This window comes from Zalophus californianus, chromosome 4, assembly GCF_009762305.2.
Source record: "Zalophus californianus isolate mZalCal1 chromosome 4, mZalCal1.pri.v2, whole genome shotgun sequence".
Taxonomy (NCBI): Eukaryota; Metazoa; Chordata; class Mammalia; order Carnivora; family Otariidae; genus Zalophus; species Zalophus californianus.
Genome location: NC_045598.1, coordinates 184,411,259 through 184,427,465, shown reverse-complemented (window position 1 = coordinate 184,427,465; position 16,207 = coordinate 184,411,259). Strand labels below are relative to the sequence as shown.

Here is a 16,207-nt window from a genome sequence, read left to right as displayed (position 1 = left end):
GGGAGGCTTCATGGAGGAAGTGGCATGTGAAATGGACCTTGGAGGATGTCTGAGGACTGAACCAATGGAACCAAGCTGGGCACTTGTAAGGCTGAAAGTTAATGTAAGCAAAACACTAGGTCCATAGCGGGAGCCAAATAAATGACAGCTAAGAAAAATAATAATAATACTCTAGTTAGTCTCAAATACACATGTCAGTTGTTAGTGTTTCTATTTTATTTCTTTTATACTCTCACTATCCTGACACTAGAGTCTCTAGCCATATAAGTATGAAATTGGTATATATTACCAATAACAAAATTGTCACATTACCAGCTTTTGCCCAGGCAGGCATGGAAGATACTGAGCTCCTGGTTTGTTCAGCCTTGGGCCTGACATTAATTCCTGGAACTCGGTTGAATTGGCAAACCCATTGTTTATGCTTGTAAATTATACTCCTTATGGCCAAGAGTCAGCTCAGAGTTTTTATTCTCCCATCAGGATGGTCCCAAGAGGGGCAGGCACTTCTCTTTTCTTTCCTTTTTTTTTTTTTTAAGATTTTATTTCTTTATTTGGGAGACAGAAAGAGAGAGCACAGTGGGGGTAGGGGCAGAGGGAGAGGGAGAAGCAGACTCCCTGCTGATCAAGGAGCCAGACGTGGGGCTTGATCCCAGGACCCTGAAATCATGACCCGAGCTGAAGGCACGCGCTTAATTGACTGAGCCACCCAGATGCCCCAGCATCTCTCTTTTCAACCAAATGCTTTGGCCTCTCAAAGAAGACACCAAGACACACCTTGAACTTTCATCTTGATGATCTTTGGTTAGTAAACAGTGATGTAGGGCTCTCTTACTCTTCCTATAAGATATGTAACAAGGGCTTCACCCACTCCTAAGATAGCTATGGATTTTTTTTTCAACCCACACATATTTACAAGTTACCTGTATCATCCTTGGTACTTCATGTAGTTGCAGTGAACACAGAAGCAATTCTCCTAAATGCTCTCTTGGCTTCAGTTTCTCCTTCCTACAACCCATCCTTACGTGACAGCATCGTGGTCCTGCTGAAATTCAGATTTCCTCGTGGGGCTCTGCTGTTTCCCAGCCCCCCATGGTATTCTCTGCAATGGTTTTCAAATAAGTGTTTGGAATTCCTCAGTCTATGAATGACTTTGTCGAGGGGGTAGGATGAACGTTATAGCAGTGATATGAAACCTGATGTGACAGGTTTGCTTTTTTAAAACCAGGGGACTATTGCTTAAAGAAAAAGCCGAAACGCTCATTGAAGAATACTCAAGGCCTTAATGATCTTGCTGTGATTTTTTTCACCTTCTCAACCTGTGGCCATGCTTTATGTGGACACTTCGTGCTTCCACAGACAACTCTGTTAAAAGTTTGTGCCCAGATGTGTGTCATTAACATCTGCTTACATACACCCACCCTACAATGTCTAACCTCATTCTCTCCCAGAAAACTCATATTCACCCCCTTAACACCCAGCTCAAATGTCTTGTCCTCTGTTAATCATCTCTCTACTCTCCCAGCAGAGGTTAGATGCCCCTCCCCCTCCCTTGGCTTTCTTACACATACCAGAAGGAGCCTCGTCTGAGTACTTGATATCTATTCCCCAGTTACAAAGTTGAACAGGGAAACAAAATGATCTTAATGCAAAAATAATCATGAATAAACCGACTGTTTAAAAAAGAAAAACAGTTTTTGCTGTAACACAGACTCTAGTCCTATCACCACCTCTGTGTTCTTGTTGATTATTCTGTGCACCCCAAATAGTTCAAACGTTATACAAATGCTATGGAAACTGTTTGTAAAATGAAATTGGAACTCTTGCAAAGATGTAGACTTCCGTGGACTCAGTGAAAATGATGCTGGAGAAGTTCTCAAAGCCTAGGGTGTCCATTGACAAAATTAGAATTTCAGTGAGGTAGACAGTTATCAGGTGAGGAAGAAAAAATCAGCAAACTGAAGAGGCAGGCACCTCAAAAGAGAATTATACGAATATTAAAGATTAAGAATCACCATTGGTAAAATTGATAGATCCCTTAGAAAATGTGACAATTTAAATCAGTAAGGGTCAGCTAACTATTGTAACACATGTCCCCCAAATCTCAGAGGCTTCACACAAATACGAACTTGTTTCTCACTCAAGATGTGGTCTAATGTGGGTGGATCCGGATGGCATGGGGTGGGATGCGGTGGAAGGGAGGTTCTCCTCCTCTTAGGCTCTTTCCATCCATGTAGCTCTGCTTTCTTCTATACCAGGGGTTGGCAATCTTTTCCTGTAAAGGACCAGAGAGTAAGTATTTTCAACCTGCAGGTCACCTGGTCCCTGTCACAACTACTTAACTCGGCCACTGTAGCATGAAAGCCGCCTTAGACGATACAGAAATGAATGGGCATGGCTGAATTCCAACAAAACTACATTCACAAAAGTAAGCAGTGGGCCGGTTATGCTCTACTGGATGTGGTTTGCCGATTTCTATTCTGGAGCTTTGTCCTTCTCTCTAATCGGAGGTAAAGAGGGAAGAGAGAAGAAAGACAAACAGACCTCATAGGGTTATTAATGCTTGTACAGTCCATGCTAGAATATCATCCCCCTAGAGATTTTTTCCTTTTTTTGTCACTGATCTACTCTAGATATACAGAGGAGTGTGTGCAGATGATCAATAAATATATGGTAAGTGAAATTATTGGATGCATGTGTTATAATATGACCTTGAAAAGCAAAATAAATAAATACTCAACCACTCTGTGCATTCTAAAAATTAAAAACAGTAGCTAATGTTTATTGATCATTTAATATATACCCTCTACTGTTTTAAATCCATTACGTGTAAATGCCATTAAATTTCTCACAAGAACCTAAAAAGGAAGTTCCACTATTAAAATCTTTTTTTTTTCAGATGAAGTAACTGAAGTGCAGGAAATTCCAATTATAACCTAAGTATGATTTCGTTGCCAGTAAAAGGCCCTTACTTTCAAATTTTCAAATTTTGTGATTCTAAATTAAAATCTCATTCAAACTCTTTTTCTAAACCACTTAATATGATATTTTCTTCTTTTAAAAGTAAATTCCCTTCCAGTGTCTGCTTCTTGGTACCATGTGTTCTCTCTTCCTGAGCACCTCCCGGGATGTTTTGTAAGTGCACCCATTATCAATGTATTGCCTCTCAGCCGAAAGTTAATCCTTCAATGCCAGCTCTGCAAAAAAAGTAAGCTGGATCCTTTAAATATTTTTTCCATTGTTAGCTTTGCCAACAGAAGGCACTGCAAAGACGTGGCAGGAGAAACTGACTCCTCAGCAGGTGCCGGCAGCAAGGTAGGGTCTCTAGCACCTCGCAGGGGCGTCAGGGGTGGTTTAAAAGAGAAAAGGAACATAAAATACTGGGCACAATCTCGTATCCCTCGCTTAATGAGTAATCAGATCTGCTGTTAATACTATGGAGAATGAGGGGGTGAGAGGCAGAGGAAAATTGTTTTCTCTTCTGTTTTTTGGGAAGGGAAAAGAACAGCGTCCCACAAGCTCTTGCAAATGAGAGAAATTATACTTGTGAAGATCACAAATTTACAGGTCAGTGAATGTAAAAATTCACTATTTAGTTCTTTTGTTGAGAGAGCAAAAGTGGAAACAGTATCGTGTTTCTCCAAGGCATGATGTCCTGTAACCTTTGTTTGCATGACTTGCAATCATCAGAGAGAGCAGTCTGAGGTTGAATGTTTTTTGTTTTTGTTTTGTTTGTTTCTTCCTCTGCTTTTATTAAAAGACTGCTTTTATGGAATAAGAAAAACTAATGAGGTATTCAAAACGTATAACAATTATTTATCAAGCTAGCAAAGCAAATCATTTCTGATCATCAAAATAACTACGAAATTTAAGAGCTGTAATTCCACACAGTACACTCAGAAAATATAGTTCAAAGAGATTATGAAATGTGCTCAATAACACAAAGATAGAAAGTGACATATCCAGGATTTTCACCCCAGATCTGATTGGTTTAAAACATACCTTCTTGTACAGATGCTGTGATACTTCTGTCACAGATTGTCCGTGACAACAACACTCAGTAAAACCAGCCTGTAAACCCAGGTCTGCCTGACTCCATAACAAAAGCCTGTCCTTTATGAGGAGGGTGATGGGAGGTGTGGGGAATGGAGCCAGAACCAAGCACGATATTTAACATGCACCTTGGATTATAATCAACTCTAAGTCAAGAATTTTGGTCACAAGTGACAGAATTCCAAGACCGACTAGCTCAGCAAGTTGCAATAAAGAGAATTTATTGACTCGTGCAACTGGCAAGTTCTGGAACAAAGCTGCCTTCAGGCATGGCTATATATAAGGGCTCAAATAATGACAGGAGTACTCCATCTTTCTGTCCACTCATGTTCATCTCTGGTTCCCTTTGTTAACTGGCTTTATCTTCTTGCTGTGGCCCAGCTCTCTCCACGTGGCAGGCCAAACAGCCACCACCAGCTCCAGACCTGCATGCCTCCAGTCCTTGATTCAAAAGAAAAAGACAGCTTCTTATCTATTGCCAATATGGAAAAGCTCAGAGATGGTATCCAAAGGGCTGAAAAATCACTGGCCTCTTCTAATCACCTGGAAGTGTGAGGCATCACCAAAGCACATGGAAGGGGAAAGGTGGACCCCAAACCATGATATGTGGACAAGAAGTTGTCATTACATCCCTCATACCCACATGCATACAAGCCAACATTACCATAAAATTCTAACATCCTCCAAACTGAATATTTTTTAAAGATTTTACTTATTTATTTGAGAGACAGAGAGAGTACAAGTGGGGACAAACAGACTCCCTGTTGAGCACAGAGCCAGATGGGGGTTCAATCCCAGGACCCTGAGATCATGACCTGAGCCAAAATCAAGAGTCGGCCACTCAACTGACTGAGCCACCCAGGTGCCCCCAAATTGAATATTATAAGGGGTAAAACATGGGACATTTTAATACATAAAATCAGCTAAATCACAATTGTATCGTTTTGCTGTAGAACAGACATCACAAATTTTTCATCAAATAAATCAAATAGAATATAAACTGTTAACTCTGTCTCATGGGCAAGTCTAGCATCTCTGTATCATACTGAGCCTTGCCAGCCGTGATACCATGGCCTGTCATGTGAGTTGGAATACTCTAATGTATGTGTTGTATTGAGGGATCATGATGTTAAGATATTCTTGTCCGACCCCCAAAGTTCTTTGCTACTGTGTCCTCAGAAAACTAAGGCCTTTAATGCTAAATATGCTTCCTCTCATTAAGTACCATCTAAAAGGATATCCTAAGCTCCAGTAGATATCTGTATATGCTGAACCAACACTTCTTGGTGTGTGTGTGTGTGCGTGTGTGTGCGCAAAGTGTTGGTTTATCAAACCATGGGGACAGGACCGGTGGGCAGAAAGAGCTGCGGCACCAGGGCTGTGAGGGGTGGCTGATGACATACTATGGGGTTGCGGGAGGTAAGGAAAAAGGGAGGTTTCAAAAGAACGTTCCTATGCTAAAGAGGACCTACAAGATACTGGAGGCCTTGCCACTGTCAAGGTAAGGTTGTTTTCCCCTCTAGCAAGGCATTAACGTTAAGATAGTTGGGAGATTCCTGGAAGAATGTCCCACATGTCTCACATAAACCAACACTTCTGAAAGCATGTTTCTATTCCATGGGGCACATGCTCTCAAGATGACAAATTTAAAAAGGTTCAAGGGCTGAAAGCATACCATAATATTCCCTTAGATAATAATACTCTGAGAAACAGTGGATAAAACTCTAAGAACTGTAGTAAAAAGGAAGTGTTTAGCTTTTCCTTAAACCATGGTGTCTTTGTTTGGATTTCCCTACAGGTAAAATCTGAGACATAATGTGCACAGAGTTTGAAAGATGATCACAGGAAGCGGGAAAGAAGGAATGGTGAGACAGGGAAGGAGAAAAAAATCAATAAATTATGTATCACTGAGCTACTTTCCACTACAGTCACGTGCAGATTGAGCTCCAAGGGGATCCTAGAAGGAATGGTGTGGAATGGCCCTCAGATTGTCTCTTCGACTACAGGATGTTAGCACAGATCTACCACCTCTGCTCCGGATTGTTTGAGGCTTATCCCAAAAGCTTTAAATCCTTCGCACCCCTGAGCACCTTCACACAGGTCAAGGGTCTTTATGGGGTTTAGGGAGAAGCCATGAGACAATAAAGCAGAGGAGCAGCATGAGATACTGCTGCAGGGGCAGGATGTAGGACCTCCAGCAGGTAAGGAGCCGTTCACCAAGGGTGTGTTGAAATCAAAGGCGGGAAAGCGAATGTGACACCAGAGATTTATTTTAAAAATCTGCTTATGTATTGTTTTCCACAAGCATAGAATCCTTGTTGTATGAAACAGCTTTTAACATCACACACAACTGGAAAAACACTGTTAGACCAGTTTGTAGGAAAGGGCCAATAAGAGACAGACTTCCAGAATGGCAGATAAAGGACCCCAGAAAACCTTACACCTCCATAAAGGCAACAGGAACACTGGCAGAAAAATAAATAAAATAAAAGTCAAATCTAAATTTTCAGAACTCTGGAAATTAACAAATTCTTGCAATAATCCAAGGAGATGTTATTCAAGGAGAACTAGCTGAATCTTGGTAAGAATAGGGAGCTTTGTGATGTTTTCACTTGCTTTATTTTCATCCCTTTTCTCCCCAGCTCTACAGGAACCTTGCAAAACTGCTGCCTTGTAATCTCCATTACTGTGAAAGCAAGCAGTTTAGCAGACACTGGAGGGGACAGATCAGGTTTGGAGCTCTTCAGAAAGGCCCATCCCCATCACCTTGCACTATTTCGCTTGTCCGGCAACTCCTTGAAAAGCCCTATTCACAGGGCTGTTCATTATTTGATCTGATTCAGAGCCAACACAGTGAGAAAAGTCCTATCCCCAGGGTGTTTGCCAAAAACAATCGGTGGTCAAGAGAATGAGAAGAGAAGCCACAGACTGAGAGAAAATATTTGCCAAAGACACATCTGATAAAGACTGTTACCCAAAATATACACAGAACTCTTAAAACTCAACAATAAAACAATAAAAGCTGAATAATCTGATTTTAACATGGGAAAAACTATAAACAGATACCTCATCAAAGAGGATATACAGATGGAAAATAAGCAAATGAAAAGATGCTCAACATTATATATTATCAGGCAGTTGCAAATTAAAACAAGATAACACTACACAGTTATTAGAATGACAAAAGTCCGAAATACTGAAATGCCAACAAAATCCAAAACACCAACTACTGGAGAGGATGTGGAGCAAGAGGAATTCTCACTCATTGCTGATGGGAATGCAAAATGATACAGATGCTTTGGAGGACAATTTGGTAGTTTCTTATAAAACTAAACACACTATTACCATTTGATTTGGCAACCATGCTCTTTGGTATTCACCCAAAGGAGTTGTACACTTACACCCACAGAAACACCTGCACACATGTTTATAGCAGCTGTATTCATAATTGACAAAACTTGGAAGTGATCTGGGTATTTACCCCCAAAATACAGAAATGCTAATTCAAAGGGACACACTATGTTTATAGCAGCATTATTCACAATAGCCAAACTGTGGAAGCAGCCCAAGTGTCCATCGACAGAGGAAAGGACGACAAAGAGGTGAGAAACACACACACACACACACACACACACACACACACTGCAATAACTGCAATATTACTCAGCCATAAATAGAAATGGAATCTTGCCATTTGCAACAACATGAATGGAGCTGGGTAGTATTATGCTAAGTGAAGTAAGTCAGTCAGAGAAAGACAAATACCACATGATCTCACTCATATGTGGAATTTAAGAAAGAAAACGAAAGAGAGAGAAAGAGACAAAAAAAAAAAAAAAACCAGACTCTTAACTATAAAGAACAAACTGATGGTTACCAGAGGGGAGGTGGGTGGGGGATGCGGGGAAAAGATGATGGAGATTAAGGAATGCACTTATCATGATAAAAAAATTAAAATAAAATGATAAAAAAATTATATCAAATGTAAATAAATAAATAAATAAAACTTTGAAGTGATCAAAATGTCCTTCAGCAGGTGAACGGATCAAGAAACTGTGGTCCATCCAGACAATGGAATATTATTCAGCATTGAAAAGAAATGAGCTATCAAGCCATGAAAAGACATAGAGGAATCCAAAATGCATATCACTAAATGAAAGAAGCCTATTTGGAAAGGCTACACGTGGTATGATTACAACTACGTGACATTTTGAAAAAGGCAAAACTATGGAGACAGTAAAAGGATTAGTGTTTGCCGGGGAGAAAGGGAGAAGAAGGGATGAATAAGCAGAGCAGTCAGGATTTTTAGGGCAGTGAAGCTATTCTGTATGATACTATAATGGTGGATCATATTCTGTATGATACTCTAACAGTGGATAAATTACATATTTATCAAACCCCATAGAATGCACAGCACCATGAGTGAGCCAGGCACTTTGGGTAATGGTGATGTATCCACGTAGATGTGTAGATTGTAACAAATGTACTAGTCTGTGCAGGGATGTTGATAACAAGGGAGGTTGTGTTTGTAAGGGCCCGGGATATATGGGAGCTGTGTGTATCTTTTGCTCAGTTTTACCGTGAACCTAACACTGGTCTAAAAAATTAAATCTATTAAAAAGCGAGTGGCAGTTGTTTAATATTGTAATGCAGCAGCCTGAGGTGATGAGAGTATTGGAGGCAGGAAAAGGGGCTAGCCACAAACACTGAAAGATCCAGGGAGTGAGATTTTCATCGGGCACTTTGAGAAGCTCCAAGATATTTCTGGGATTCTGTTCTAGCCGTGTGGCCGAGGAAGCAGTTCTGGCCTCTGAGGCTGAAGCAGAAGCCTTCTGGGGCTGGTGCTGACAATCACTTTGCTTTCTTTCAAAAGGGGGATAAGGGCACCTGGATGGACTCTCAGTTTCAGCTCAGGTCATGATATCAGGGTCCTGAGATTGAGCCCCCATGTTGTGCTCCACACTCAGCAGAGAGTCTGCTTGAGACTCTCTCTCCTTTTCCCTCTGCCCCTCTCCCTGCTCACGCTGTCTCTCTCTCTCTCTCTAAAAATAAATAAGTAAATCTTATAAAGGGAGATACACTTAGCTACACCATCTCTCCCCTTCTTTCTGCCTGGAATGTAGCTGTGATGACTACTGGAGTTGCAACAGCCATTTTGCAACCCTGGGAAAGAGTGAAAGGCTTTGTAGAGACACTGTGTCACTAAACCAAAGAAGCAGCTACTGACTTGAGACCTCTTGGAATGTGAGGGATAAAATGTTTATTTCCATCAACGTCCTTAAGTTTTTGTTACTTAAAATAGAATGAAGTTCTAGCAGACTCAAAAGATGAGGAAGCCAGGCCTCCAGTACTAGAGAGAGGCCAAGGGAATGCGGTGGTAGTGGGTAAGTCCCTGAATGACTGTGGAGCAGACCCAGAGCCCATCAGAGCAGTGGGGCAGGAATCTAGAACTGGAGGGCTCTGAGCAGCATGTGCAAGCGGAAAAGGGAAACAATGTATTACCCAAAGCACTTGGCCAGAGGCAGAGGTGGTTTAGAATTTTCTGAAAGGCTTTAGGTAAGACTCTGTGGTAGTTACATAAAAAAACTAAACAAGCGGGGGTGCCTGGGTGGCTCAGTCTTCCGGCTCAGGTCATGGTCCCAGGGTCGTGAGATCAAGCCTCATGTCAAGCTCTGAACCCAGCGGGAAGTCTGTTTGAGATTCTCTCTCTCTCCCACCCCCTCTAAAATAAATAGTCTTTTAAAAAAAATGAAACAAGCAAACACACAGGGCATTTATTAACTCCAGAAAACATTAAAAATTGGAGAGGGAATATAGTAATTGTACCCTTCTGAATAAATAATTCTTGAGCAAAATTTCCATAGTCAGGATGTCATCCGCACTGAATAATTTAACTAACATTGTGCTTGAACTCTTTTCGGAAGGTGAAAAGGGGAACATGAGTGGAGAAATTGTAAGAGAGGCCTTAACTTCACCTACAATAGTCATAAAGTCAACAAATAATATCTAAAACTGAAATGTCAACAAATAGCAGTTAAAGTGTTTTGTTCAGAAATAAGGAAAGTGAGACCAGGAAAAACAGCCAAGAGTACAACATGGCTGCCCTTGGAAAGCAAGAGTTGAGGGTAGATTCAGAGAAGCGGGGCATGAAGACTGCTGTTTTTGTGTGATAACTTTTGTATAATGATGTTACTCTAAGCTCTCCTCGGTAGAAGTATTAATTTGATCAAAGTTAACTATTTAAAATCACATCTGATGGAGGGAAGCAGCAAAGTATTGGAGGAAGTGGGGTTTTTTTGATGGGTGTTGCGATGGACTCTTACATTCCACCTTCAAGCAGGGGGCTCCTCCTTAATCAAAGGCCACATCCTCTCACATTGCTCTTTTAAAATTACTCTTCATTCATCCAACAAGCATTTAGAGCACTCCAACAAGCACCAATAGTGAGATCAGCTCTGCGCCAGGCACCAGTTGTACCTCCATAAGAGATCCCAGGAGGACTCAGCTGCCTGGGACCTCGGCTTAAAGAAGGTCAGTATGAAGAGAAGCCTCCAAGACACCTGGATGGTATCCAACCTGACCCCAGCACCCTTGTCTTGAATGTAGATGATCCCAATAGCCCCATGCTGAGCCACACTCCCCTCCACCTTAGCCCCATACAGGCTATTCTCTGCTCAGGACCCAGAGGAGTCCCTTTAATGTAGCTCAGATGCCGTCACTCTTCTGCTGCAATCCTGACATCTGACTCAATCAGAATAAAACCCAAATCCCTCCCATGGCCAGCAAGGCTACACGGTTGAACCTCTTCTTCCCCATCCCTCCCCAGCATTCATGTTCTCTCGTGTCTCCCTCTATGTCCTTGCCCTGCTGTGATGCATTCATTTATTATCTCTTTCTGTCTAGTAGATGACAACTAACCAGGCTAGACTTTACTGTGGTCATTACTGTATCCTCAGCGCATACAACAGTACCAGGCACATAGCAAGCATCCAATAACTAGTTGTTGAATTAATAAATTAACAAAGAGCCATTGAAGACTATATTAGTAAGTCAACAATAACAGACTTGAGCATTGTTAAACCATCACTCTTCCTTCAGTGTGAAGAATAGGTTGCAAATAAGAACACTCAAAGAGAGTCAGGGGGACCACTGGGGATGCAGGCAGGTGCAGTGACCCGGTTACAAGGAAGCCGTGGGCTGAGAAGAGAGATGGCAGCCAGCAGCAGCAAGACTTAGGGAGGATACAGCAGGAGATGTAGGAGCCAAACCAGTATGGTGCAGGGCTAAGGAAGCAAAATAAATAAATAAATAAATAAATAAATAAATAAATAAATAAATAAATAAATAAAATAAAGGTTTTATAACTGAAGGATGCAGATTTAGGAATCTTTGAGGTCAGGGAAGATGCATAATGAAAAACGACTTTAGCAATAAGAAGACTACTGATGACCACAAGGGTTGCTTCATCGGATGGTGGAGGTAGAAGTCAAATGCCACTGTCAATCAGGAACAGTCAGGAAGCAGAGATCTCAAGTACATTCCACCCTTTCACAGCAAGGGTGTATTGGAAAGGAGGGCAATTCAGTAGAAGATGAGCTGCTGTGTTGGAGGTAAGGGTTCTTTTGGAGTTGGGAGTGACTTAAGCACAGTTAAGTCCAGGTGGAAAGCAACAGGTGGAAGGTGAAGAAGAAGATCCGGGGAACATAGAAGCCACGTGATGAGACACACTCCCTGATGGGATTGTGCAGAGCACAGGTCAAGGGAATGGCCTTGAAGAGGAGGGTCAGGTCTTCCATTACAGGGGTGGGAATAGATGCCAGTGGGTGTGTGTGTGTTTGGCGGTTGCAGGTACATAAGCCTTCTGGCTCCTTCCTCCAGCCAACACATCTAGCTCTATGCAGCAAACTCTACGCTGGAGACTGTGTTGCAGCTGGGAACACAGGACTAAGGAAGACACATCCTCCAGAAATGACTCAGTGTAAGAGTTCCAAGATGCCATTTTCTCATTATTGCCTACCTTCTTATCCTTCTTGTTCTAGATGGCCAGGGATCTTGACCTTCAAGTTTAATCCCATTTAAAAAGCCCATTAGCTTTGGCCCCAAATATGCTTCTGCTTCATGTAATTGCTCCCCGCTTCACCCCCCCACCACCATAATGCTTTCCTCATAGTAAATCCCCAGCCTACTATCTGCTTTAACCTTTTGGCTCCAGTATTGCTCTGATGGTCTCTATAGAACTTTCCCATAACAAAGTAGCCCTAAGAAGAACCTCCATGATCCTGAGCCTCATCCAGGGCTCTGCAGGCAGGGGGCACTTGCTATAACTATTCAATGAAGAATCAAATAAATTCGTCAACTACGTCTTCTAGTCTGTCTGGTGGGCGTCATCCACCAGCCGCCCTGGGAGATGAGAGGACCTGAGCTGAAGAAGCAGCTCCAGCATGAGATGGATCAGAGTGTGAGTCCGGCCCTGGCACATGTCAGCTGTGCGAGCTTGAGTTAACTCCTATTAACATCTCTGATGCCAACTTTCTTATTTTAAAACAGGGCAAAAGAATTCAAACTTTAAGTTACTTTAAGAATTGGCTAAGTTAACAGAAATGGCCAACAAATGATCAACCTAGCCAGTAAGTGAAGAGATAAAGTCGGAAACGAGAAAAGATCTTCAGGGCGCCTGGGTGGTTCAGTCAGTTAAGTGACTGCCTTCGGCTCAGGTCATGATCCTGGAGTCCCAGAATCGAGTCCCGCATCGGGGTCCCTGCTCAGTGGGGAATCTGCTTCTCCCTCTGACCCTCTCATGCACTCTCTCTCTCAAGTAAATAAATAAAATCTTTAAAAGAAAAAAGAAAAGAAAAGATCTTCAGCTATTAAATTAGGAGGGATGAGAAGAATGATAAAAATGTGTGTGAAGAGGAGAAGTAGATCCTCTTATGGATTGCTGGTGGGCCTGTAAGTAATACAGTGTTTCTGGAGAGGATCTGGCAATAGCCACAAAGTCACCTGTTTAAAAAGTTGCTCCAGGCGTTCCGGCTAAGACACAAGAGTATGCAAAACTGTCTGTTTCAGAACTGCCTGTGTTATAAACATTGGAAACAACTAAACAGTTAAAAATTATAGAACATGAGAAGAGATTCATAATATAGGATTGACAGAAAAGGCATGCTATAAATCAGTAATATGTATAAATCAGTAATTGCATTTTTGTTTTCAAAATTTTGCATTTTCTAACTTATACAAACATACATACAAATTGATACATAGTTATATATATAATTACAAAGCAAAGGCCTCAGAATGTTCTGGAAAGTTATGCACCCAAATGTTAACAGTGGATATCTTCTGGCATTGGCCCTCTCAAGAAAAATGGTGAGGCATTATTTTTGTTTTCCAATTTATCCCTAACTTCGTTTTCATACTTTTACAATAATCATAATGAATCTTGTTGTGAAATAAAAAATAATATTTTGAAAATGAAAACAAGCATCACATTTAAAACAGTACAGTGCTTCGGCTCTAATGGGTGCCCATGAAATGTCAGCTACTCATAATTATTTAAAACAAGAATACAGAACAAAATTAGCTGACTTCTCTTCAGACCACAATTACAGACTTGATTCTGTTCTCTCCATTCTCTGACCAACTTGAAAATATGCATTTTGATGATCTCGTATCTCCAGCATGTAGCCCAGTGCCTGGCCCTTGGGCAGTACCGTGGAAACACAGGGGAGAAAGAGTAACTGAATGCATAGCCTCCTATAGAAAGTGGACTTCACAGGCATCTAGAAGGTGAGGGAGAAAAAATGGAATGACTCTTCCTACGGTGCCCGGTGCTAGTCCAGTTGCTTCATTTACGTATCTTCTTTGATCTCACAGCCCTTGCTAATATTTAACTCCCTCTTACAGATTAGGAAATGGGGCCCCAAGAGGCTCTGTTGCACAGGCCTTGGTGGAGAAGGACTGACCCCCAGCTCCCTCTGACTGCTGACACCCGCCCCTTCCTGCACCCCTCCAGCTTGGTCTGCCACACCCTGCAGGCAAGTGCATCAGTGGTGGTTGCAAATCAGCCTGGTCATCCAGACGCTGCTGTCTTTGGGGCATCAAGCAGTGGAGATCCTGATGGGTTAGTGGCTCACTGATGAGGAACTGAGCCTGGAGAGCTACCAACCCCCAGGTAACGGGGTGAAGCAGCAGCCCTCCTCGCTGAAGAGACTGAAGGAATTTTCGGCCAATCCCCTAAATTATCCCTTTCCCTTCTCAGGAGACGTAGCAATCAAAGAGACGCGGCAAAGAGAAGCAGTGGACTTGGAAAGGTCAGTGGTACTAACCAGAACCTTCCTCCATTAGCGCCCTAATTGTTTGTATCATCCACTCTTCACTCAAACGTCAAACTTCATCTCTGCCTCTCTCTTCTCCCAGGTCACAGATGTTTAATATTCCTGACTAAGACACAATGAGCCTTTTTATGTCACTGTAATATTTAGTCTCTTTAAAACATGATTAGCTTCATCCATTGTGCAATGCAGGGACAACTAGAAATTTGGGATATGGGATTCCATTAGGCGGCTATTATGACCAAGCCGAGCTGAAAGGGAAATTAAACCAGGTGGCAAAGTTCACTGGTGATAAAATACACCAACAGCCTGGGGTTGATTGTCTGTGAAACTCGGGTCAGAAAAAGTAAAAGACTGGGTTATAAAGGACTTTGGAAAGTTAAAATTTTCCACTTTTGTGAAAGCCTGCTTCCCAAATGAATATTTTTTTTTTTTAACATTCTAGTGTGCTAAGACTTTTTAAAGAATAACTTCAGTCTATGTGCTTCTAAATTGCGGTCCCCATCTTGAATGGTTCATTTGGCAAAAATAAGTTCACAAGTCAATGAGTAGGCAATTGCTCATAAAACATCATTGAAAAATGTAAATTGCATTCTTATGTTTTTGTGCAAAAAAGCATGAGGGTGTCCCTATTACCTTTCACTTATTTCTCGAAATAACTGATGTTGTCCCATGCTCATGAAAAAACACACAATATCTTTAAAGTGCCCCAACACACCATGAAGCAAGGACTGATAAAACCAAGCCGAACCATACTCTGGGGCCATTCGTGGCAATGACTCAACTGGTACACATTTCATTCCAGACCTGTCACTTCAATTTCTACCTAGGAGTTCATGCTTGATTTTTGTCTCCCATTTTTTTCTATTCCATCAATGACTTTAAACTCGAGCCACCCCATGAAGAAGAATTAGGACGATACTTGACATTCATTGTGAATTACAAGTAGCAAACACTATAATAACAGGGGCATAGCTACTGAGGGGAGAAAGTAAAGCATTTCTGTAATACTCAGCCTCTGCTTTCTGTCAGTTTACCAACATACTAGTAACAATTAAATGCTAATAACAGTATTGGATAAATATTGAAGACGTGGCACCATTTAGATTTCAAGCCCACCCCACCACCACTGGCCAAACTACAAATCTGGCTGACTTCACTTCTTAAATATATTTTAATCCAGGGGCGCCTGGGTGGCTCAGTTGGTTAAGCGTCTGCCTTCAGCTCAGCTCGTGATCTCGGGGTCCTGGGATCAAGCTCTTGAGTCTGGCTCCCCGCTCAGCACGGAACCTGTTTCTCCCTCTCCTTCTGCCCCTCCCCCCCAACTTGTGCTCTCTTTCTCTCGCTCTCTTGCTCTCTCTCAAATAAATAAATACAATCTTTAAAACATATATGTTTTAATCTATCTGCTCTCCTTCTAGATTATTGCTGCTAGAGCTGAACCCCCCTCAGCTCTCAGCTACGCTGTTTCTATGGGAGCCGCTGAGCCAGTCTCCGGCCCCTACACTGGCCCACCATGGGCTTCATTGTCCTATTGTAGGATCTGCATCATGACATTCAACTCCCTGCATGAGCTGGCCCTTCTCGGCCCCTTCCTCCATTCTTCCTCCCCCAAGGGCGAAGCTTTCTTCTTGGCTCTGGAATTTTTGTGGCTGTGCCTTCACAGTCCTCCAGCCTGGAAGGATGAGGGCAAGGAGTTTTTTTTGGAGGGACTCTGGCCTCCTGGAGGATCAGAAACTTTGTTTCCCTGATGACCTGAGAGTTCTGTGGAACTTGGAGAAGGAATGTAGTCAAAACCATGGAGTGGACTAGACTGTGAAATTTCG

At 42.1% G+C, this 16,207-nt stretch overlaps 1 long non-coding RNA gene across 1 annotated transcript in view; it reads right to left on the bottom strand.

The window, feature by feature from the left end:
• Positions 1-2,043: 2,043 nt before the first annotated feature.
• LOC113916597 overlaps positions 2,044-16,207 on the bottom strand; it is a 65,275-nt gene continuing 51,111 nt past the window's right edge. The window contains exon 3 of the long non-coding RNA XR_003517982.2: positions 2,044-2,272. This is a non-coding gene — a long non-coding RNA (uncharacterized LOC113916597). The remainder of the gene's footprint in view (positions 2,273-16,207) is intronic.